This window comes from Manis pentadactyla, chromosome 13 (genome assembly GCF_030020395.1).
Source record: "Manis pentadactyla isolate mManPen7 chromosome 13, mManPen7.hap1, whole genome shotgun sequence".
NCBI lineage: Eukaryota > Metazoa > Chordata > Mammalia > Pholidota > Manidae > Manis > Manis pentadactyla.
In genome coordinates, this window is record NC_080031.1 from 66733136 (window position 1) to 66755806 (window position 22671).

Genomic DNA, 22671 nt, shown 5'->3' on the forward strand with positions numbered 1-22671 from the left:
AAGGGAAGAGAGACAGTCACAAGGGCCCTGCGGTCTACGACTGTTGGCTCGGGTCCTCACATCTTGCCTCCGCCACTCGCTGGCCATGGGACCTCAGCCCAGTTGCCTCACCTGCTCAAGACTGTGTCTTTGCCGGTGAAAATAAGGGGAGACCCCACAGGGATCTCCTGCATCTGGAGTTGGATCTCTGGGATGACCCCATGAATGGCAGCACCAAGAAGCGAGCCAGACTCCCCAAGGAGGATGTGAGCTCAGCCATGCACAGCATTCAGGCCAGCTGCTGGGCAGCTGGGCGCAGCCGTGAGGCTGGCTTTGGGACTCGCCAGAGTGAGGCAGGGGGCTCGGGGGATACCTGGACCGGAGCACTAGGCGCATCCAACATGCTCTCAGGTCATTGAAACGGGGCCTGGCCAGCAGTGATATGTATCCCACTATAAACCAAGTGACTGATCCATGACACCAGCATCCGAACAGACCCTGCTGTCAGTGATGGACAAGCATTAGCTAACAGACGTCAAACAGCATTTCCGTTTCTGAGATGGCTTCATCTCCTCCCTCTCCCAGGACTCTCCAAACTGAAACTTGAAATTTGGACAGATGGGTCTACTCTGGACAGCTCCTTTTTCAGAAAACTCATGGGAAAAGAAGAATTCTTTCTTTCCTAAACAGACGGTATTGCCCTTTTTAAATAACCACAACCACAACAAGAAGCTGCTTCTCCACCTTTTCATCTTGGAAAGGCATGCAATTTCCTAAGAAACACACGGAAACGTTTGTCAGCCCTTGTAGTTAAAATAGCTTTCATTCAATCATTCAAAGCACACTTCACCATGAATTATCTTGCTCATTAGCAATTCTGCAGAAGGCCATTGAGAGGTTGGATCTGGGAGGGCACCGGGGAGGTTAGCATCTGGAATATGGTGTGAGAATCGAATCATGCTGCTAGATTTCACCTGCGCTCCCTCTGCACGACAGCAGGGTCGGGATGGAGTTCTTGGGTTGGGTTTCAGATCTCGGGACATCTGCAGCTATCAGAAAATGCTGCAGAATTGCCTGCCTGGGGAACATCTGTATTTGGGGGTTACTCTAATGCAGCACTCGACACACGATAAAGAATGTATTTTCCAGCTTCCTCTGGCTCTGTTTTAAACTGTCATCATTTAAACCATGAAATATGTCAAGTATTAATTAAACCTCACCACAGACAGGTAGTGTGAAAATGATTAACTTTTACCATTTGCCTTGCACACATTCTGAATATTCTGAGTCCCCAAGGTATGGGATCGTTATGTTGACAGATAAGAAACGTTGTCTTTATAATAATTGATTTTTAAAAGAACAAAAACAAGACAAAAAATTCTGTGCTTTCCCACTGGGTTCTAATTTGAAAAATTTTGCCATGAACTCACTGAGAAAAGAGGCCTGGCAGCAGGGAGCACAGAGCTGTCAGGTCTCCAGCCTAAGGCCACTGGCTGTGTGACCCGGGCAAGTCCCTCGTCCTCTAAGCATATTTCCTCAGCTGTCAGATGCCAGTGATAATATCTTCACTCTACCAACTTAATATTAAATGAGGTGACCAGTGAGAACACTCTTTGAGTACAAAAAGCAGCCAGGTAACACCATCCACGTAGGAAACGTTATCATTTTAAACTCCATGTAAAGGGGGAAAGCGATGATGCTAGCACAACTTTACAGGCCTGCTGTCTCTAAAAAAAACAAAAACAAAACAAAACTCATTTTATTTTCAGCTGAAGTTTCTAAGCATGACATTAGATCTGATCCTATCAGATAAATGTCTCCGCTGAGCCACAGGACTCCCATTTTGTGTCCAAATATGCAGTGACTCACACAAATGATAAAAATTCAAATGCAGCAGCCAAGGAGCTGGATATTCCTGGGCTGCTTGTGGCAAAAGAGAAAGCAAATAACTGCTAAACTCAGTAAAACAAACCAATTGAAATGTATTTTTGTTCCCACAACTCATTTCCCAGACCTGTGATATTTTTTTTGTTGCTGTTCCCACATTCCCTCTAAATATTTTTTTTTTTGAGAGGGCATATCTTATATTTATTGATCAAATGGTTGTTAACAACAATAAAATTCTGTATAGGGGACTCAATGCACAATCATTAATCAACCTCAAGCCTAATTCTCAACAGTCTCCAATCTTCTGAAGCATAACGAACAAGTTCTTACATGGTGAACAAATTCATACATGGTGAACAGTGCAAGGGCAGTCATCACAGAAACTTTCGGTTTTGATCACGCATCATGAACTATAAACAATCAAGACCTGTGATATTTTTTAAGGCCAATTTCTTCTGACCGTGGAGGTCTCTGTTCCCTCTTGCAGCAGACCTGCCAGGCCCCGTGACCCTAACCTGCGGGCACTTCAGCTGCAGAGTGGTGAGTCCCCGTACATGGATGTGAACTTTTCAATCAGAATGGCACAAACATTGCTGAATATCCATCACAAATGTGCTTTCCTGGATGTCCCCAGTTGAGCCCATTTTAATTCTTTGATCAACTTCCTATAGAGTTCAAAGGGTTCCCCTTTTTTTCGTGTTTATAAAATAAAATTGCAATGCTTATGTCAGAGGGTGTTTATGAGGATTAAATAAAAGACTGAATGTGAAGATGTTGCCATGAGGAACTCTTCTCATGTAGGGAATTTATAGTAAAGCATTGAAGTAAGCTTTTGCCCCTAAATTAATATATGGACAATCAGGAAACTGTCCAGTAAAAAGGGGTCCTGATGAACAGCTCCAGTTAGATGTGCGGCCCAAATGCCTCAGCCTCATCTGTGCCCCTACCTGCTGTGAAATGCCACTGCTAACAGCCAGCCCAGTGAGCCCCACCACCCACTTCCCAAGAAAGGGGATCTCCTGTGAAAGTGGAAAAGAAAGCTTGTGAGAAGCCTCATTGAGGTAAGTACTGCAGTTGCAACCAGGGTGGAATTTGCATATTCATTTGTGATCCTTATGCCCTTTGGCTGAAGGAGTAAAGAAAAGAGAGGGTGTATGGGTCCAAGTGGACAGGAACACCTCCCACAGTCTGGGCCAGTGGATACCTGATCCCCCCACCAGGTCCCTGCACCTAACAAAGTGGCTGGGGACGAAAGAGCAGGGGACTCAGTCGCTGGAGACAGTTATGATGAAAAAGCAAACAGAAGTGCCCTGTACCTGTCATCAGCGATCTGCATTCCAATCACACTCCCTTATAAGCTCCTGTGACTTCGAGACACAATGTCATCTCTCAGCCTTGGTTTCCATCTTGGAAGATGAGAGATGCCTTCTCCCAGGAATGCTGGATGAGTACTTGTTAGGCTTGGCTTGCCTTTGAGGCACCCCAAAGTCTTTGAGGATGGAGATAAGCCCAGATGTGAAATAATTAGGTACATGGTAATATGCATAGTAGATTGTGACCTTCCTGTATCCATGTGCAGAGCCCCAGTTGCCGTTTGGGGGCCCACCTTCCTCCCACTCTCAGCTCACAACATCCAGATGACAGGGGAACAGCTGGGACTCTTGCTAAGACCAGCAGTTCACAAGCATCCTGGTCTCCTTACTGAAGCCCATCCAATCCGAGTGGATCTTAGCACTATTTCAGGAAGTATCAGAACAGAGGCTCCGTATCATGGGGCTTGGAGTTGTGATGGGGAGGTTGGCACCTACCATGAGAGACAGTCAATTGTGGGGGAGAAATGAAGAGAAACCAGGCCCTTGTGCCCTGCATCAAGTATGCCTGAAGCCAGCCCCTCTGACCCCCTCTACCTGCTGCCCAGCTGTCCAGTTACATAAGCCAATAAGGTCCTCTTCCTCTATTTGTTTGAACTAGTTGGGGTGGGTTTTGCTCTTTGCAAGAAAATGCCCCCATGGATAGAGTGTGCCATTAAGAGTCAAAAGGAGACCGTCTGCCAATTTAATCACTCTTAGGAGAAAAGATCCCAAGACTTTACCTCCACCAGAACATTCAGAGAGTTGTTCTCCCAGGCCTCTGTGCTGGTCTACACTGGGCAAATACTCGCCCACCAGCGAGGAGCCTGGCCATGGGGCAGGCCCAGCCAGGTGGCTTTTCTGTCTTTAGGACACTCATACATGTCTTCCACTGACACATTCGTTGACACATGTGCTCTGTAACGTCAAGGACCACATCCAGTCATCACTGCACACCAAGCACACTCCAATCTACCCAAGCATCCTCCATTACCACCCAATAAACCTCCAGGAACCCCTAAGAATGGTAATTACCTTTCCACAGGAGCTATTTCTCCTTTAGAAGTAATAATCATCAAACTAGGTTTCCAGACATTGCTTTAGAAGCAGTACAGGGGTGAGAGGGTAGTTGAGGTGCCAAAACACCCCACCGTGGCCTCCAGAGAATGGGACAGGTGGGCAGTGGGTGTAGAAGCACCACGTACCATTCAATTTTATGCTGGCTTCACACAGACTCGGGCCCAGACCTCCCTGTTGCCTGTACCCATGTCCCATAAGGTTGCAAGTCACTATCAACATTCTACAGAGCCAGTGGCCAGTCAGAATCTGCTCATTTCTGCGGCCAATGTCCTCTTACTTCTTGGAGAGCATAAGGTAAGCTAATCTCACTTTATCGCGTTCGCTCCTTGTGGCGGTGACGACAGCGATACGTACACAGACCTGGTTCACTTCAGTTCTTTATTGTTGCTCGGAAGGTCAGGAGAAGGTGAGTGAGAAGAAGCAACAGCCGGAGGGAGCGAGTGAGAGGAAGAATGAGAGGAGAGAGAGAGAGCTTCTCTTTCCTGCTTATGCCTTATATAAAGGAAGCTGGCCTATGGTGATCAAGATCATGCGTGACCTTTAAGCTGATTGTTAGCATGCCTTCTGCATGAGCTGAGCACGAGCGCGGAAGCATGGGGCAAGCCTATAGGAGCAACTTCCTTATGCTAATGCCACCAAACCAGGAAGGGTGGCGCCCAGGAAGCGGGCGCCATCTTAGGGCGTTGGTCAGCTACAGTGGAAGGGCGGTGTTCAGCCATAGTGGGACTCAGCCTCGGCCGTAGGCCGGCCCCTACACACTTCATGCAAAATTCAACATTTCGCAAAAAGTTTTTTACACATACAGCCTGAAGCATTTCTTGGAACCCAATAGCAGCCCTGGCCAAGAAGGGTCGCCAAAATAGGACTGTGCAGAAAATCACTGGCAAGGTTGTAATGCACAGGCTCCCCCAGCCCCAGCTGCCTGATCTGCAAGTGCCCTCCAGGGGCACTGTGGCCGGTTCACCAAGCCCAGCGTGGGCACCAGAGGAGACACCGAGCAGCCCTCACACAGCCCCGGGGGACAAACAGGCCAGAAACTCAGCAGCAGTGAGTGGGGTCCATTAGGAGAGGAAGCACCGGCAGGCATCACTCAGATGAGACATTGCACCTCGCAGATTATTTCCAGTTTGGGCTCTGTTCCCAACGGAAGTTGAGAGATTAAAGATTTGTTAACAGAAACACAATCTGAAAATAAGGCAGGTTTGTTTTATTTTAAAAGAGCTTTTAAAAGATGAACTAATCCTGATGACAAGAAAAGAATTAGAACATAATGGTCAGTTGGATTCTGTACCTCGTTTCATAATAAAGAAAGACTGCTGAGCATCAAGGAGACAAAAGAGGCAGAAACAAATGATTTTTAAGTCACAGATGATAATTAACCCGGCGGGCTTGCCACCAGGTTCGTTAGTATTGCTGGGACAAATGGCTTAACAAGCTTGAAAAAGGCTTCAGTGTCCTTATGGAGAAGATAACTTCAAGGGTTCCTAAAAAGCAGAGAAACTCCTGGCTAACCGCAGAGATTTAGTTCATTTGCACAAGCAACTTTTAAGTAGTAGGCTCTAGAGCTATGGGGTCCACAGCTAAACAACCTGGAAGCCTCTATACCTGTGCTATTACCTTGTGAGAGGTGGAGCAGTGGCACAGAGCTGGCTCAGCCCTGGGCTGTGCCAGGCATATAATGCTTTCTCAGTGCTTGCTGTGTGTATGGGGCCGGAGAGCTGGCGCGGAGTCTCCTTCTCTGCTCTCCCAGGCCTCATGCCACACAGCAGCATGACAGCTGCTCTGGGGCACAGGCCACAACCACCAGAGTTGGATTCTGTGGTGCTGAAGTCCTGGGTGAGGGGTTGCACATGTGCAATTCAAATAGCAGCACAAGTGGCTCCCACCATGAGACCTGAGCTGTATGTAACAAAGCCCCGCTTCTTCCAAGTCACTGGAGTGAGCTGAAATCAGCCAGGGGACAGGAACTCACCCAGAGCCTGGGCAACCTTTGATCATGGGAGATCGTGTGCAGGGGCAGGAGCGAGAACTCAGGCTCGCCGAGGCTGGTGTTTCCAGGCCCAGGCACAGAGTTATCCTGGGGAGAGGTGGGCGGTTACCCGGGGCCCAGAGTCCTTTGGCCAATGCTCTGCTTGGCCTCTGGGAAGGGCCCTTTTGTCTTCACCCCCTGGGCTTTATTACAAAGCAGTAACTGCAGGGAAATATGAAGGGTCAGCAGCTGTGAGGCTCAAGGGCAATTTCTGACCCTAGTGCCAGAAAGCTCAGGAGAGAAAGTCATTGTTTGTCCCTCAGTTCTTAAAGACATCATCAAAAAGAGAGTTATTTGGTTCCTCTGATTGTGGGAAGAGAGAATTCCTGCAGAAAGTTAAAAAAATTAAGGACTCTGACAGAGGAGAGGGATAGGAATGGGCAAAGCTTCAGGTTATGCCTCACGGGGAAACTCAACAGGTTGCAACATGCAAGGTCACATGTAAGCCTGCCTGGAGACAGGGGATGGACTTGGGAACTGAGATATTCCTTCTTCTATGTCTAAGGCTAGATCTACGGGAACAGCCATAATGACATGACCAACCTCACAGGACACTGATGCCGCTGCTCACACTGTCCAAGGGCTCCCCGTGCCCACCCCTCCCCGACATCACCATGTGGCCATGAGGGGCATGGGTTGCATGCTGCCCAGCATCCTTCCTCTGAGGACCAAACCCGTCTGTCCTACTGAGTGAGGGTGATTTTGCAAACCTCAAAGGGAGAACGTGTGATCTCGCTGGTCAATCAATGTATTCCATCCTCTTTGTGCCACAGTGACCGGTTTAGGGCTTGAGTCATGATGCAAGCCCAGAAATAGAGTCCTTGCTGGGACTTTTCTGGTGACATTCCAGGGGAAAGCAGTTTCACCCTCTGGGATGGTGAGCAGTCAGGACTCAGAGCTGCCGCTGCTGGCAGCCATCCTGCCAGGCTGTGCCCATGAGGCAATGAGCCACGAGAAGGCAGGAGAGGGGAAGCCTGCGAGCCTTTGCATGAGCTGTTCTTGAAGCAGCTGGATCCCCCTTTGGCTTCTACCGCTTCATGACACCTTCAGGCTTCACTCAGCGCAGGCTGGGCTTCTACAGTCCAGAGCTGGGACCATGGTCTATGCTATTACTTTCCCTTTTTGTTTTCAGCTAAGATTGAGAAAATTACCTATAGTCACACCGTGAGTAAGTAGGGAGGTGGGATCCTAGTGTTAGCCAATTGGTCATGAACAAAACTGGGTATCACATCACTGTATCCAACCAGAACACACCAGCCAGCTGTGCCATGCACTTCCCACTGAACCTGGGGCAACCAGGGGCAGGGTGGTCCTCCAGCAGCCAGAAAAAGGGCAGGGCTTCCCAGAAAGTCAATTTCTGTGGGGTCAGAAGTGGAAGGAGATAGATGTCACTCCCAACTTTTTGGAGCCCAGTGGCAGTAGGAGAGCTTTGGCAGCTCCACTGACGTGAGTGAAGGGAGGATGGGGACAGAGACTCAGCTCTTTCCCCGGATGGCAGTCTTCACTTGAAAAGGACCCGCTGCCAGGCCCTGTCAGATCTAGATGGCTCCCTTTTAAGTGCCTACATCTGTAGACATTAAGATGTTACCCCAAAAGGAGCTAGGAGTTTATTAATCTGTTTCACCAAAGAGTCAGCGACTCACATTACACTAAGACAGATTATGTAGGCGACTGATAGATCCAGAAAACACCTGCTAAACAAAATCAAAATGAATGGTAAACAGAATGCAATTCTTGATAGCTTTAGTTCACCCAGATACAGAGAAGTATAAAGGGGCTACTAGAGGTGTTGCCTATTAGGAGCTAATTCCAAGGGTTTTCAGAAAGGGAGGTCCAGTTACACACTCAAGACTGGCAGTTCATGTATATTTAGGAGATTTGCATTGCTAAGGAGTCAGAGCCCCCAGGGCTGTGTGTGTGGCTGTCACTTCCCTCTCTTTTTCCCTGATGACAGCAGCATCCTCTTCTCGGGTCTCTCTCACAGCCCTGCCAGAAGCCAGGCCAGAAGCCTGGCACATGTGAGTGAGCCACCTTGGGAGGGTGGGCAATGCAATGTGACATTCGTGCCCACTTCTAAACTCACACCTTCTAACCACCGCACAATCACAGACATCTGGGATAGTTTATAGATGGCCCCATGTTCCTAAGAGATGCCTAACAAAGGCTGAATTATCTCCGCCACTTGCTGAGCTCACTCAAGTGTTCTCTCGTGGCTATAATTCAAAGTGATGGGATTAGTTAGAGAAAAGTACTGGTTTGAGTAGATTAACTGTGGCAGTCACAATCAGTGCCAGCCCTAGGAGTGGACACGGGAGTGTCTTGGAGAGGTAAGGTTGGCACCTTTTGCTGAAGCATCAGAAAAAGTTGAAATTAAATTGCAGCTGTCTAGAGGGGGGTGTAAAAACACCTGCAGTGGAAAGCAGGTGAAGATGTAGCCATCTCTCCTTCTCCATGCAGCTAGCACAAGTGGGTCCCAGGGCTGGAGGCGATTGCAGGACTGCCCTGAAGGAGGACGGCCTTCGTCCAGCCAGGGCAGCCATGTGCCCTTCTCAAAAGACACCCTACCAGTCTTGCAGTCCTGCCACAATCATGGATACTATGTGTCTTCCTCCAGGTTCCCCTGAGAGTCCTTCCCACAAATCTAACTTTGAAGCAAAGATCCTCTAGGAATTTTTCTTTCAATTTTACGTCTTCTCAGCTCTCCAGCCTTGGGAGTAGACATGAAGGCACAGAAGCCTTTGGATGGTGAAGCAGGATGAAATCATTTAAGCCTCCCATTAGTGAGAGGGTCAGTGCATGAGGGGGGCACTAGTGCAGAGGGATGCCCTGTCCCACTAAAATCAGCTTGGAAAGGAAGGAATGAGTCTTGTGTGCAGGGTCTATCTGCTCTGCTCGTGTCATGGGTTGCTGGAGGTCACAGGAGGTAAAGAATGTGAAAGCTCTCTGAAAACTTCAGAACAACTGGGCCATTTTTATCATCATCATCTCCCCACTCTGTCGCTGCACTGCCGTTGAAGTCACGAGTACCAGGGCTTGTCCTCACCCTGGGCACTGGGAAGTATCCCCTTCCTGAAACTCTCTGGAGCAGAACTTGCATAAGGCATTGTGCCAGCCTTGAGATTAACAAAAACAACAAAATTAGGAGGCCTGGGAAACTAAGTTCAGGAAATGCTGCATATTACACCCCCTTTTGAGAGTCATATTTAGCATCTTAAAGCTATGAGAAGCTCTTTAGTAAAAATATCAGTAACCAGCTCAGTATTGAGTCTAGCATTTGCTACATATGTTATTTCCCTAGGGCTGCAATAACAAAGTTCCACAAATTGGGTGGCCTTAACACAAGAGAGATTAATTTTCTCACAGTTGTGGTGACAGAAAGTCAGAAATCAAGGTGTTGGTAGAGCCATGTTCCCTCTGAAGACTCTCCAGAAGATCCCGCCTTGCTTTTTTCTAGCTTCTGGTGGTTGCCAGCAATCTTTGGCCTTCCTTGTCTTATAGGCTCATCGCTCTGATCTCTGCCTCCATCATCACACAGCATTCTGCTTATACGTGTGTCCGAATTTCCCTCTTCTAATAGGGATATCACTCACTGGATTAGGGCCCATCCTAATCTAGCATGATTTCATTTTAACTTGATTACACATTTCCAAGATACCATTTCCAATTAAGGTCACATCCACAGGTTCTGGGTTGAGACTTCAATATATCTTTCGGGGGAACACAAGTCAACCCGTAACACCAAGCTTATTTGAACATGGAGCACTTTCGTCAATTGCTCAACTAGGAATAGCCAATGGACATCCTTAGAATACTCCTCACATAACACCTTCCTGGAACCAAAACCCTCAGGGCCTCACTTGTATAACACTAGGAGAAGATCTCCTTGAAAAGAAAAAACACACAAAGCAATTGCTAGCTTGCACTTAATTAAAAAAACAATTGTTGAGCAACTTCAGGCCCTGGGCTAGGACTGTGAGGGATTTGGGGATGAATGAGGGAAGGGTCTCTACTCTTGTGAATGGGTGACCCAAAAGGAGACCTTACCTCTCAGACAAGGTAGAGTAATCTACATGCTTCATGAAAGAGTTGGAACAGATGAGGGAGAGGTGGCATTTGACAAAGATGAAGGACAGAGAGCATGCAGACTGCAGAAGCAATGTGAGTAAGGCCAGAGGCAAGAAAGGTGGGTTATATTAATAGTCTTGGACCCTAGGAGGGGAACAGGGGAAATAAGGCAAAAAGCAGGTCTAAGGCACAGAGTGCATTCATGTTACTGAAACCATCTCCAATCCCACTGTGATTTAGCATGGACTCCATTCCCTCTGCTAATAGCCTTTCCCACATCTCACTTTACAGACATAATCAAGAGTCTCCAAAAGTCACATAGTGTGAAGTTGCAACTGGTCATCCATTTGGAGCACTGAACCCTGGATGGAGATGATACCTCTGAGTTAGGTGCAATATTAAAACAAAACAAAAACAGGAAAATATCTTAGATTTTGTGGTCCAGAGGCTACCTCTCCAGAATCTCCTAGGCCTGTAAACTGAGCAGAAAAATTCAGAGTGTTGTTTATTTGCTCTTCTTTCAGTTCCTAGTCAAGTCAGAGCTCAGGAACCAATCTTAAGTGTTTGTTGCTGGATGATGGTGTCTTATTCTTATTTGTAGGAATAATAATTTATTGAAATAGTCACACTGCCTCTATTATTTTTATACTCACACAGTATTCTCAAGAAGACTAACAACCTTCTCAAACCTAAAAATACTTGGAACCAACCTGCAAGATTCTACTCTTCCGTCCTTCCTGCTAGACTATAAGGATTGACATTAAGGCACTGGGAAATTTCGGAAACTTGAAAACACTCAACTTTGATGGGAACATGCAAGAAAGACATCATTCACAATAGGAAGAAAAAAGTTTATGTCATGTTAGGACAAATTTGCCAGTACCAACCCAAAACACATGCTCCCAGTCAGCCAGTTGTTAAGGCTGCTGCTTCCAGAGACAAAGAGGCTAAGGAAGAGCAGAGCGGAGCCCAAACACACCCTTGCTCATTCTTGGACATTCAGTATTCTATGGATTTGGAGTGTGGACCGATCAAACCTTTTCATGACTTTGGACAAAAGCACACACGGTTCTCTCATACCCCAGTCTTAGTATTTAGAGACATTTCTAACATAAGGACAGTCAGAGTCCAAAACAGGTTTATATGAGATTCTGTAATGCAAGTTGATTCCAAACATTCACGCTCAGGGGTACTAACATGAATACAATAGTATTCAAAACCAAAGTTCACTCCAACTTCTCTCCTAATGGCCATTTCTCTCCAGTTTACATTCTCATCATGCTCATTGTGAAAACAACTTTTAATAAGAACATGCCTTCCTTCCCTGCCTGCCCAACTTCATCCAATTTCTTTTGGTTTTGATACCCAAACAATGTAGTTCACCCTATAGGTACAGTTCACAGGACACTGAATACAAAACCAAATGGGAATAGAAACCAGAATGTTCATCCTAGGGCCACAGCACACGGGTCCTTTGAAGCCAGCAGTTCAGCACCATGGACAGCGGAAAGCAACTATTTCAATGCCTATACCAATGTAAGATCATGTGGGAAGTTTAGGTTTCTAAGCTCTAGAAACACGCTTTGATACCATGGCCATTCTGTCTTCCATTCTGATGCATAAAATTAGAACTAATCATGAGTCAAGGATATGTTAGATTTATGAGTCAATATGGAATTTGCTCACTTTTGTAGATTGCCACTCTTTCTAGAGACAGTGCCACAGAGGATGTGGCTAAAGCTAAAACCAAAAGCTAGAGCCTAGACCAAGAACTCACTTTGGTTTCTGACTGCATCTTCCTATCTCTGCAATTAAGGGGTGATTGGTGATGATTCTATAAATCATACGAAAAACATTCTCTTATCGGAGACTAGATATTGCTGAAAGTGAATAAAGGAGACTTCAATTTCCACTAAAAGATTTCAGAAATTACCACCCATATGTACTTACCTCAGAGATCAGAAAATAATGTGCTAGAGGAATGGTGGTAGGGAAAATGGAATTGTTTTCAAAAGGGAAATGAATTGGTTATTTCTATTTCAGCTTAGCTAAAGCTAAGAATCTAATCAGAAATATTTTTCACAGTGGCATCTTTTCCCACTTTGAAATACCTCAAACCATAAACCATTTTTTATTGTTGATGTTGTTTTTGCTGGGTGAACTAAATAATTACTCCAAACTACACTAAAAAATGAAGCTTCTCTCAAGACTGTAAACATGATTATGAGTACCCCAGACCCCATCTTGAATACTTGAAGGTAGAAGACATAGTTCCCACAAAAAAAGCAAATCTGGCTCCAGCTCTTAGTGTCCCTAGAGGCAAGTGCCAAATAACACTCAGAAAAGGCCACATGAAATTTCAAAGAACAGGCTGCTCACTTTCTGACGTTCATCTTCGCTTCAACAAACTACTTACAAAATGTCAACACTGAGAATAAAATAGGTACAGATGCCCTTACCTCCTCTTCTTTTGACTTTAAAGATTCTGGATTCCTGCAAGAAAAGAAAGACTGTTTTTGAAGACTAATTCATATGTAGAGATACTTGTAGATATCTCACCTTTGTTAGCCATTTATTCATAGAAAGGTGATAATCTCATAAGAACATGACATTTAGCAATGTTGGGTCTGCTAAACTCTCAATACACATACACATCTATAAAGGCAAACAACTTCTTACTTTGGGGGCTTAGCCAAAAAAATATATTGCTAAGCATTCCGTTTTTAACAAACAGAGCCAACTCTCATGGTCTTCCTTGCATGGAATCTGGGCTACTACCAAGTATTAAGGAAGACCTTGTTCTATGTCAAGGCTCCTGCCTTCCACCCTAGACTGCAGGTGCTTGTAGGGCCTGGGGAAAATGTATTACCTGACCAGCAGCAGGTTCTGATCTGTAGTGTCATGGTGGAGACCACCACTGCTCCTATGTGGGTGATTGGCATGGTCTGCTGATTGTTTAGGCTCAACTCAGTAGTTTCCAAAGGGTAGGATCTTATGGACAGTTTAGATAGCCAGTCCACACCACTAGACTAAACGGAACCCTTACTCTTTCTTAATTCAATCCCATCTCCTGCTATGTGCAGGGCAATAAGCAAAGTGTTTCAGAAGGTACATGGGTAAATCATGCAGAGTTCCTGCACTGATGATATTCACAGTTGAACAGGAGGCTACAGAACAAACACAAATTACTGAGAAATAAAGGGGTGATTTTACCTTGGTAAATACCAGTATATCTATATTCAGCTGCAAGCATAAGGAAAAGAGTTTTTAAAAGGACCTTTGAAAACAGCACTGAAGAACAGCAGGCCTGCAGACAGGAATAAGGGAGGGAGGGTACACCAGGAAGAATGAATGGCCTAAAACAAGGTAGAGTGATGGGAAACTACAGGGAATACTCAGGACACAGGAAAAGGCCCAGTAGGAGAAAAAAATAGGAAGAAAGGGTGGAAATATATATATTATGGTTCTTAACTAATAAGTATCTACTATTCACCATAAATAACCAGTTTAGGATAAAAAGCCGAATATTGAGAGTAAGCTGAAAATCCATGCTAGCAACTGAGGAAGAGAAGAGAAAACCCCAAACTTGGGCCAACTTCTCACCATTACAACCAAGAAGGCCGTGTGGCACCCAGCATGTTTTTAACAAATGACGCTGTCTGTCACACCTTCGCGTTCTGTCTAGCATCCTTTTGGGGTCAAGAAGAGAAGACAATATTAGAGATGACACTAGGAAAAATTTTCAGATGAAAGCATGGGTATGCAAAAAAGAATAAAGAACACCAGAAGAGGCTAAAAGATGGAGAAACCTAATTTTGGCTGCTTAGCACAACAGCAATAATGCTTCCAAGGTTATGATATTTGGAAAAATAAAATACATGACAATATGATTGCAGAAGATCAGGAGGTCAAATGGAATTAAAGTATTACAATGTCATATCACTGTCCAAGAAATGGTAAAGTTAGTGCTATGAGGCCAAAGGAGTAGAATAACAAAAAACTGAATAGTCCAAACAAAGACAAGAAAGGATGGGGGGAGAAGAAGAATAGAAAAGCAGAATAGTATGTTAGATTTAAGCCCATTTAAGTAAATAAAAATGGACTAAATACTCTCACTAAAATGCAGAGATTGACATAATAGAGAAAACAATATCCAATTACATGCCACTTACAAGAGAAATATAAAAGAATACAAAGAGTTTGAATGTAAAAAGATAGAAAAGATAAACTGTATTAATTCCAACTGAGAGAAAGTTGGTATAAATAAAATAGACACTAAAGCAAAAATTGTTAGTGACGAAGAAGAATGGTTCATAATGATAAAAATTTAACAGCAACATAGAGCAATTTCAAATTTGCACACCTAATAGCATAGCCTAAATATACATAAAGGCTAAAAGAAGTAAAAGAAGAGATTGATATACTCACAATAATGTTCAGAGAGTTTAAGAAACTTCTGTCACTAATTGATAGACCAAGTAGAGGGAAAAATCAGTAAGGATATAGAAGATTAAATCTTATGATTAATCAACCTGATCTAGATGATGTAGATCAAACACTGTATCCAATTACTGTATCCAACACATTCAAGTGTCCATTCAATATTTATAAAAACTGGCCATATGCTGAGCCATCAGGAAGTTTCAATAAGTTTCAAATTATTTAAATCATATACAGAATATACAGTTTTCTGACTGTAGTGAAATTAAATTAGAAATTAATAACAGAAGGATATAGAAAAAAATCAAATATTTGACAAATGGATTTAGAAGTGTATTATGTAATTTCCAAAAGAAAATAACAAGGTGTTTTGAACTGAATTGCAATGAAATTACAGCATATTTTAAAATGAGGGGTGTGGCTAAAGCAGTGCTTAGAGGGAAATTGTAGTTTTAAATGCATATATTAGAAAAAAAAAGGCTAGAAATTGATGATCTAGGCATCGAGCTATAAAACCTAGAAAAAGGACAATTTAAGCACACAAAAAGTAGAACAGAAGAAATATGACAGAAGCAGACATCAAGGAGAAAGGGGAGAAAATTATACCATAAAAATTTAAAACTGAAGGTGGTTCTTTGAAAAGATTAATGTATTTGGTAGATCCTTAAGGTGGCATATCAATTAAGAAAAAGAGAAAAGGTATACAGAATTCAAAATTGAGCAGGAAAAACACACATATGCAGTTTCTGGGTTTATGACGAAGGAGTCAATGCAAAGCAATGGGAGGACAGCTTTCTGGACAGATAACGGGCTGGACTAAGTGGATATCCATGTTGAAAGAAATAAACCTCAATCTCATACCTTACAACATACACAGAAATCTCCTCTGGATGGCCTGTAGATCTAAATGTGAAAAGCAAAACAATGTTTCTAGAAGATATCACCTTTAAGTAAATGAAAATTTCTTAAATAGGATGTGAAAGGCAGCACCATAAAGGAAAAGAATGATATACCAGACTTTATTAAAATGAAGACTTCTGTTCATTAAGAGATATGATTAAGATAATGAAAATTGAACCATTAAGGGAATATATTTGCAATGTATATATCTGAAAAAGCACTCATTCAGAATACAGAAAAATACTTTTGCAAACAAACAAGACAAATATAAATAACCTAACCGAAAAAAATGAGCAGAAGACTTAAATAGGAACTTCACAAGTTAAAACCTCTGTGGGATACTGTTATACAAGACAGAAAAGATAACATTCATAAAAACTGATAACGCCAAATGTATACATGGATTTGGAGGAACCAGCACTAGGACTGACTCCCTTCACTGGGCTGAGCCTCAGTCCTAAGGGGCTCCTCCTCTGGAGACAAGATCTGCTCCCTACAGTCAAGTCTGAGTTATCACAGCAGTTCCTTTGTTGTCTTTTCAATCCTTTAATATCTGTTGAACCATTTCCTATGCTTCTATTAAAAACCAGTGTGATTTCTGTTTTCCTGACCCAACAATTCCTCTCCTAGGTAAATGTCCAACATAAATACATTCATGTAAGCACCAAAACACAGGTACAAGAATGCTGGTAGCAGCATGACGCATGAAAGCCAAGAACAGGAACAGCCCAAATGTTCAGCAGCTGCAGAAGGATACATTCTGGCATATTCATGCAATGGAAAACTTCACAGCAATGCCAAAGAACAGACCCTGCAATATGCAATGCCATGAATCTCACAATGTTGACTGAAGGCAGACAGAACACAAATGAGTACCATTTACAGGATTTGATATTTATATATTTCAGAAACAAAAGGTATCTTTGGTGATATATTCGTGGTCATCTTTGGGAGTGTAATGACTGAGGGGACATAAATGTGGTTTACAGGTGCTGGGACTGTTCTAAATGATGATCTTGATGGTAGTTACATGGGTATGTTCATTCTGAAAAAAATTTGAGCTTTACACTGAACATATGTACCCTCTCCTATATATTTGATATGCTTCAATCAAACATCTAAAAACAAAATAGGACAGAGTACCCAATAGTACAAATCAGAAGTTTGTGGAATAGAGGGAGTAAATTGTATTCCTTACGTCATAGATGAGGAAGATTCTGTGTATGAAGAAGGAAGTCTGCAGCTTGCTGAGCACCACACGTGTAGGAAGTGGCTGAGTCAGGGCTCAAAGCAAATGCTCAGTAAATAGTCATGAGGCATGGGACAGGGATTAAAAGCTGGGTCTCTGAAGTCATGTGGATCTGGGCTGGGCCCCTGCCACTTTTGGTGAGCATTTCACTCTCCTGAGCCTCAGTGTGTCATCTGCAAAGTAAAGGCAGGAGTGGTCCCTTCATCATAGAGTAGTGTGATGATTAGGTGAAATAACAATCAGCCTGCCATGCTTTCTGTGCTGGCTTGTATACAGCAGTCTCCAAATGGCGGCCAACATCATCATCGTCATTCATGAAGATAACTAATGAAGGTAAATGAGTTCAATGCTCCATCGACTATGGAGGCTCAATAAGAATCTGTCTTTCCAGTACTTGAAAAAGCCACCCCCCAAAAGCTGTAGCACAATAGTACAGAACAAAATTCATTGACATGAATGACACCAAGGCCCTGGATATATTGCTTAAGGAAGAAATTATTTGCTGCAGAAGCTTTAACCAGATGGTTATAAATGAGAGTTAGTGATGGGCATTACTTAATGACTAAATTTCTTTAAATAAAAATATAATTTTATTATGGTATAAATCACCCTTTCTTGAAGTAGGGAATTAATTTTAGATTTTTCATTCACTGTTCATAACATTTCCATGAATTTGACAGCCAAATCATTTTAAACATCATTTAACCAATACAACAGCTTTACTCCTCATTGTACCCTTCCTGAATCCATTATCTACCACTATAATGTAGAAGAACTTAAGTAAAAAATTACCATCCCATAAAGCTGTATTTTACTCTGCCGTTGAACTGCATAATCCTTATTTTTGAATCAATATAATGTGAGTACTGAGTAATATTTTTCATAATCCAAGAATCTATTATAGATTCTATGCTACCAAAAAGTTTGAGAGCTGTGAAAAGAGTGTAAGTGAGGCTTCTCAGATTCCATCTTTGGGTCTTCCTCACATCCATTAGAGGCTGTGCTCAGGGTCTTAGCTGTGCGTGAGGCTCAGTGAAAGAGGGTGGAGCCTGGCAGAGGCTCAAGTCACACCTCCTCATCCATGCAGCCAGCTGTGCTTGGTTAGAGCATAAGTCTCAGGCTGTCATTTTAAATATTATAGGATTCAGTGACTTCTGGGAAAAGGCTGGCTCTGTGGACTGGGAAAATGGGGATCAAAAGCACCCACTGCAAGAGAAGAATGGTATGAAAACAGCAAGCTGGATGGAGCTCAACTCGGACAGGTCTCCACGGACAAAGCAGAGGTGAGTGTGATGCTGAAGCGGCCAGCTGCTGGCCCTCCGCCCAGGCCCGTGTCCTGCTGATGAGTCCGTGGCCGGCATCGCCTCTGTCCAGCGTTGAGGAGCTGAGGCAGCCCTGCTGCAGAGCTCCTCAGACTCCACCCAGCTGGCTGGAGAAGCTACAAAGGAAGCCCATGTGTGAAATTCATCAACCATTTGGTACGGCAGAGATAGAAGCTTTGCTAACAGCACTGTTACTGAAATTCTGACATCCAAATTCTACGTTTTCCATACCTGAAATGCTCTTAAAACTAATGCTTCTTTAACAACCTTTCTGACAATTTTTCATGTATTCATTTGAATTTTTAAAACTTTAACCACTTTAATTTCTGCTAGCAAGACGCTATTCTGCAATTAGTCTTCACTGGACTGACAGAGCACAGCTAAATAAAGTAACACCCTATGCAGCATGAATTCTATTACTGGCTCCCACTTACCGGGTGCACACCAACCATTCCACACACTTCATCTCATTCCTATGGTTCAGTGAGAGGCAGAAGGAAAGCCGTCATGTTAGATTTCCTAGCACACGTCTGGGTGTTCAACACCAGAGGGCGGGACGATTAGGGGATTAACCCTAAATAAGGGCTAACTTGAGAGTCAAGCCGAATAATCCAGGAAACAACAGGGTGTTCTGGAAAGAGAGCCTGATATCCACTGCCTCCTCCGGTCACGCGGAGCCCTGCGGCAAGTGCTCAAGGCGTATGTCAAACACAGAAGTGGGGGGTCTCTTGAGAAATGCCACCTAGTTGCAGGTGAGAGCTCACCTTCTGCCTCACAGAGAACAGCATGCATGCTGGGAGTCCCCGGAACAGGAGGTGTGGCCCTCACTGGCAGCCGTGATGTTTTAAAGGCAAGTTAAAGGTGGGAGAACAACAGCAGGCGGAACTAAACCAAGGTGCATAGGTGGCTAGGGAATCTGGGCACAGTGCAAGGGTCTTGTGCTTTCCCCGCACCCCTGCCCCCAAGTTGCCCCATCAGGTGAGGCCTCTCTCGCCTTTCTCAGGAGACCGAGGACAGAAGGGATGCGGCTGGGCACGGCCACACAGGCAAAGGAAGCAGCCGTCTCCAGCACTCTGGGGCAGAAACACGAGGATGTCAGCAAGCTCTGTGCCCCTGCTCTTTCTTGTCTAACAGTACATGGATCAGGGCAAGGAGACCTCTGTTTACACAAGACCCAAAGCATCTAAACAGATGTTTATCAAGACAAAAGGAGGAGACCATGCATGGATGACTGAAAAAATATCAAAGAAATCTCTTCACAATTAAGGTGTGAGTCATCTGTTTAAAAAAAAATCGCCATTAGTAACCTGCTAATAGTCTCCCTGCAGCGTACTTGGGGGAACATCAATTTTATCACGTCCATAAGGGAGACTGTGACGCAAGATCCTCTCAGTCTCCAGAAGGTTTGAATGACTTGATTTTATTGGTGGCTCCCCCAGCTGCAGCCCTGAGGGGGTCCCCAGGTACCTCCCGCTCCAGTTTATCCGTCTGTAAAGTGCGCACACCACACAGCTCTGCTGGGACCAATCAGTTGATGTCTCAGATACAGGGTCCCACAGTCAATTCTGCCCATTGCTTCTGATGGGGAGCAGAGGGGGGCTAGCCTACAGAAAAGCTGTAATACTGCAAAGAGAAAAGTGTCAATGGTGTTTACAAGGCAGCAGATAGAAAAGAAAGGATGAAATTTACCAGGCCTTCAGAAATCAAGATTATTTGGATGCTAACTTTCTTGTTTTTAAAAGTAAGGAACGAATAGAATATTATATGAACATTTAAGGATTTTAAATTCCAGGTATTATTTAAAGTTACATGTTAAACGTCATTTACTTAAATTAAAAAAGAAAACTTGGCTCTGGAGTCAAGGCAGTCTTCTGTGGCCAATCTACCCAAGTGATGATACAAGTAAACACAAAATGACATTTGATGGACTGAATGTCAATGACTCACTGATCACTCCACTGTGTTAAACATAATTGCCCACACGTGGCCCAATTTAGGAAACGAAGAAGGAAAGACAGGCACTTTCCACTTTTCTCACTGTCAACTCAACAAATAAAAAACGAATTAACTTTTTGATTTGGAAAGTAATTGAGATCCTCAGAAAAAGCAATCACTGAGTGCAGGACTGTCCTAACAGTTAGCAGCAAGGGGTTCTAACTCGGCACCGGAGGGACCATTTCATTAACAGACATTATCTGCAGAACCCAGCCCATTAGGTGCGGAGCTACTTAACCACAGCAAGCGACAGTCACACTGAATTGTCATTACTCGAGCAGCATCTGTCTGCCCCACAGTCCACATCTCATTCAACTCTTACCCCAGCACAGGGCCTAGCATATCATAGGCCCTCACCAAATTATTTCAGGAATAAGATGAGATTATTTCAAGATCTCCTGGCAAGAATGCAGGAGGCCAGTGCGGTTCTGCAGAGGGTCATAGAGCACACCAACTATCATTGAAGCCCGACTTCAGGTAAATTTCTGCAGCAACAGGGTTACCCTGTGATGCCTTCTCATTCTGGGAAGCTGCAAGGCCTGCCAAACAAGCATCTCCCCTGTGCTGGCTCTATGCCAGCAATCCTCACACCTTAAGCAAACCAAGACCACCTTGTGAGTGTGGGGGGGATACCAGATGGGAGCAAGGACAGATGGCCCCGGGAGGAAGGGGACAGCTAACATTTGTACTATCCATTATGCCTTCCAGGTACCATCCAGTAGATGATGCAACTTAGCATCAACCTGGTTAACATGATAGTCAAATCTGCCACGTTTTTTTCTGCCAGCTGCAAGCCCAATATGAGGTTTAGAATAACCTATGTCTAGAAAATAAAAAGACAAAAATGGAAGAAAGGCTGCCCTCCAGCACAGCCTCACATCTTAGTCTCTATTTCATTCGTGGGTTTGTATGTGGAGTTGGGGGAGGGGGTCACAGATGTAGGTGATCTGACATAAAGATGCCCAGTCCCAGAGCCATGGGAGGCTGGGGGTGGGTGAAAAAGCAGACTGCCCGCCCAGCTGGGAGGGGTAGGCTCTGGCAGCAATAAGGCTGAGAACACCTCAAGTGGCAGATGTCTAAGGACAGGCACACTCTCTTCCCCCACGCGGGGCAGTGAAAAGCCCTTAATCTCAGCTTCCCAACCAGAATCTCTCCCCTTGCCCTTCGATCCTCCCTGGGTCAGCAGCCCCCCTGGCCTCCCGGGCCCCTTCTCCACCTCCTCTTTCACCACTTCCAGCATCCGTGGGCTTGGTTTTGCAGACGCACGGTTGTAAGGCCTTATCCTGCCATTCCCACCACCTTGATTCTCCCCAGGACATTCAGCTTCTCACCCAGGGCTTTCAGGGGAGCTCCTGATTAGTCTCCTGACTTATTCAAGAAATCACTGCTTCCTTCCTACATTCATTCATGCAGTAAACACTCACTGCCCTGGGGACACAGCAGTGCCAGGGCAGCCACAGCCTCTGGCGCCATGAAGCTTATGATCTCGCAGGAAGAGAGGGATCCACGACAAACAAGTCAGTGGAATTTATAGAACATGTCATGCTAAGATGTGCACGGTCAGAAAGGAAATAAGGTGGGGGTTGGGGTGCAGACAGAATGACAGGGGCAAGGGCCTCCTTAGACAAGGTGGTCAGGCAGGGTCCTCCGGAGGCTCTTTCTGGACTAGAGACCTGTCCCCTGGGCGCAAGTCTGGCTCAGAACTGCTCAGTTACCCCTTCTGCCCAATAAACAAGCCCCCTCCATCGTGACCTCCCCTCCAAGGCTGTGGCACCAGCAGGAGAACTGGCAATATAAGATACCTGTAGGCCGCCCCGCGCCCCGGAGCTCACCTCCGCCAGCCTCGCGCGGGTCGGGGGCGGGGCCCCGCGGCTTCCTCAGGGGCAGCCCTCGCCCCGCGGCCAGCAGTGCCGTCAGCAGCACGACGCCGAGCAGACCCGCTCGGCCCCCGGACCCAAGGCATGGCCCCCGCGAGGCTGCTCCGCCCTGCGCCTCCGCGCCTCCCGACCCGCTCCCGCGAGCCTGCAGCGCCCGGCCTGCCTCCTCCCGGCGGCCACGCAGGGAGCGCGGCGTGGGCGGGGCCGCGTCAGCGTGCGGGCTCGTGAGGGGCGACCGGGCAGCGCGGGATCGCCGCGGGGCGGAGGCGCGCCGCCGGGGTCCGCTCCCGGGAGAGGGGGCCCCTCCGCGAGCCCCGACCAGTCTCGGCCCAGCGGGCGGCTGCCTTTGATCTGGCCGCCTCCCGCCCGCAGGCCCCCAAGCGAATTCCAGTTCGCGGGCAGTTGCCCTGCGGGTCCGCGCCCTCCAGCCCTGCCCTGCGACTGCTGCGGGGTCGCCCTCCCCGCCGGCCCTCCGACGGCGTTGCCGGGGCACAAGAAC

The 22671-nt window shown here is 45.5% G+C and overlaps 1 protein-coding gene and 1 long non-coding RNA gene across 2 annotated transcripts in view; both read right to left on the reverse strand.

Moving 5' to 3' along the window:
• LOC130680146 (uncharacterized) overlaps positions 1-12884 on the reverse strand; it is a 95195-nt gene extending 82311 nt beyond the window's left edge. Inside the window, exon 1 of the long non-coding RNA XR_008993186.1 lies at positions 12849-12884. This is a non-coding gene — a long non-coding RNA (uncharacterized LOC130680146). The remainder of the gene's footprint in view (positions 1-12848) is intronic.
• The window catches only part of LOC118921399 (uncharacterized), a 326145-nt gene that overhangs the window by 184445 nt on the left and 119029 nt on the right, over positions 1-22671 (reverse strand). The gene's annotated exons all lie outside the window — the stretch shown is intronic.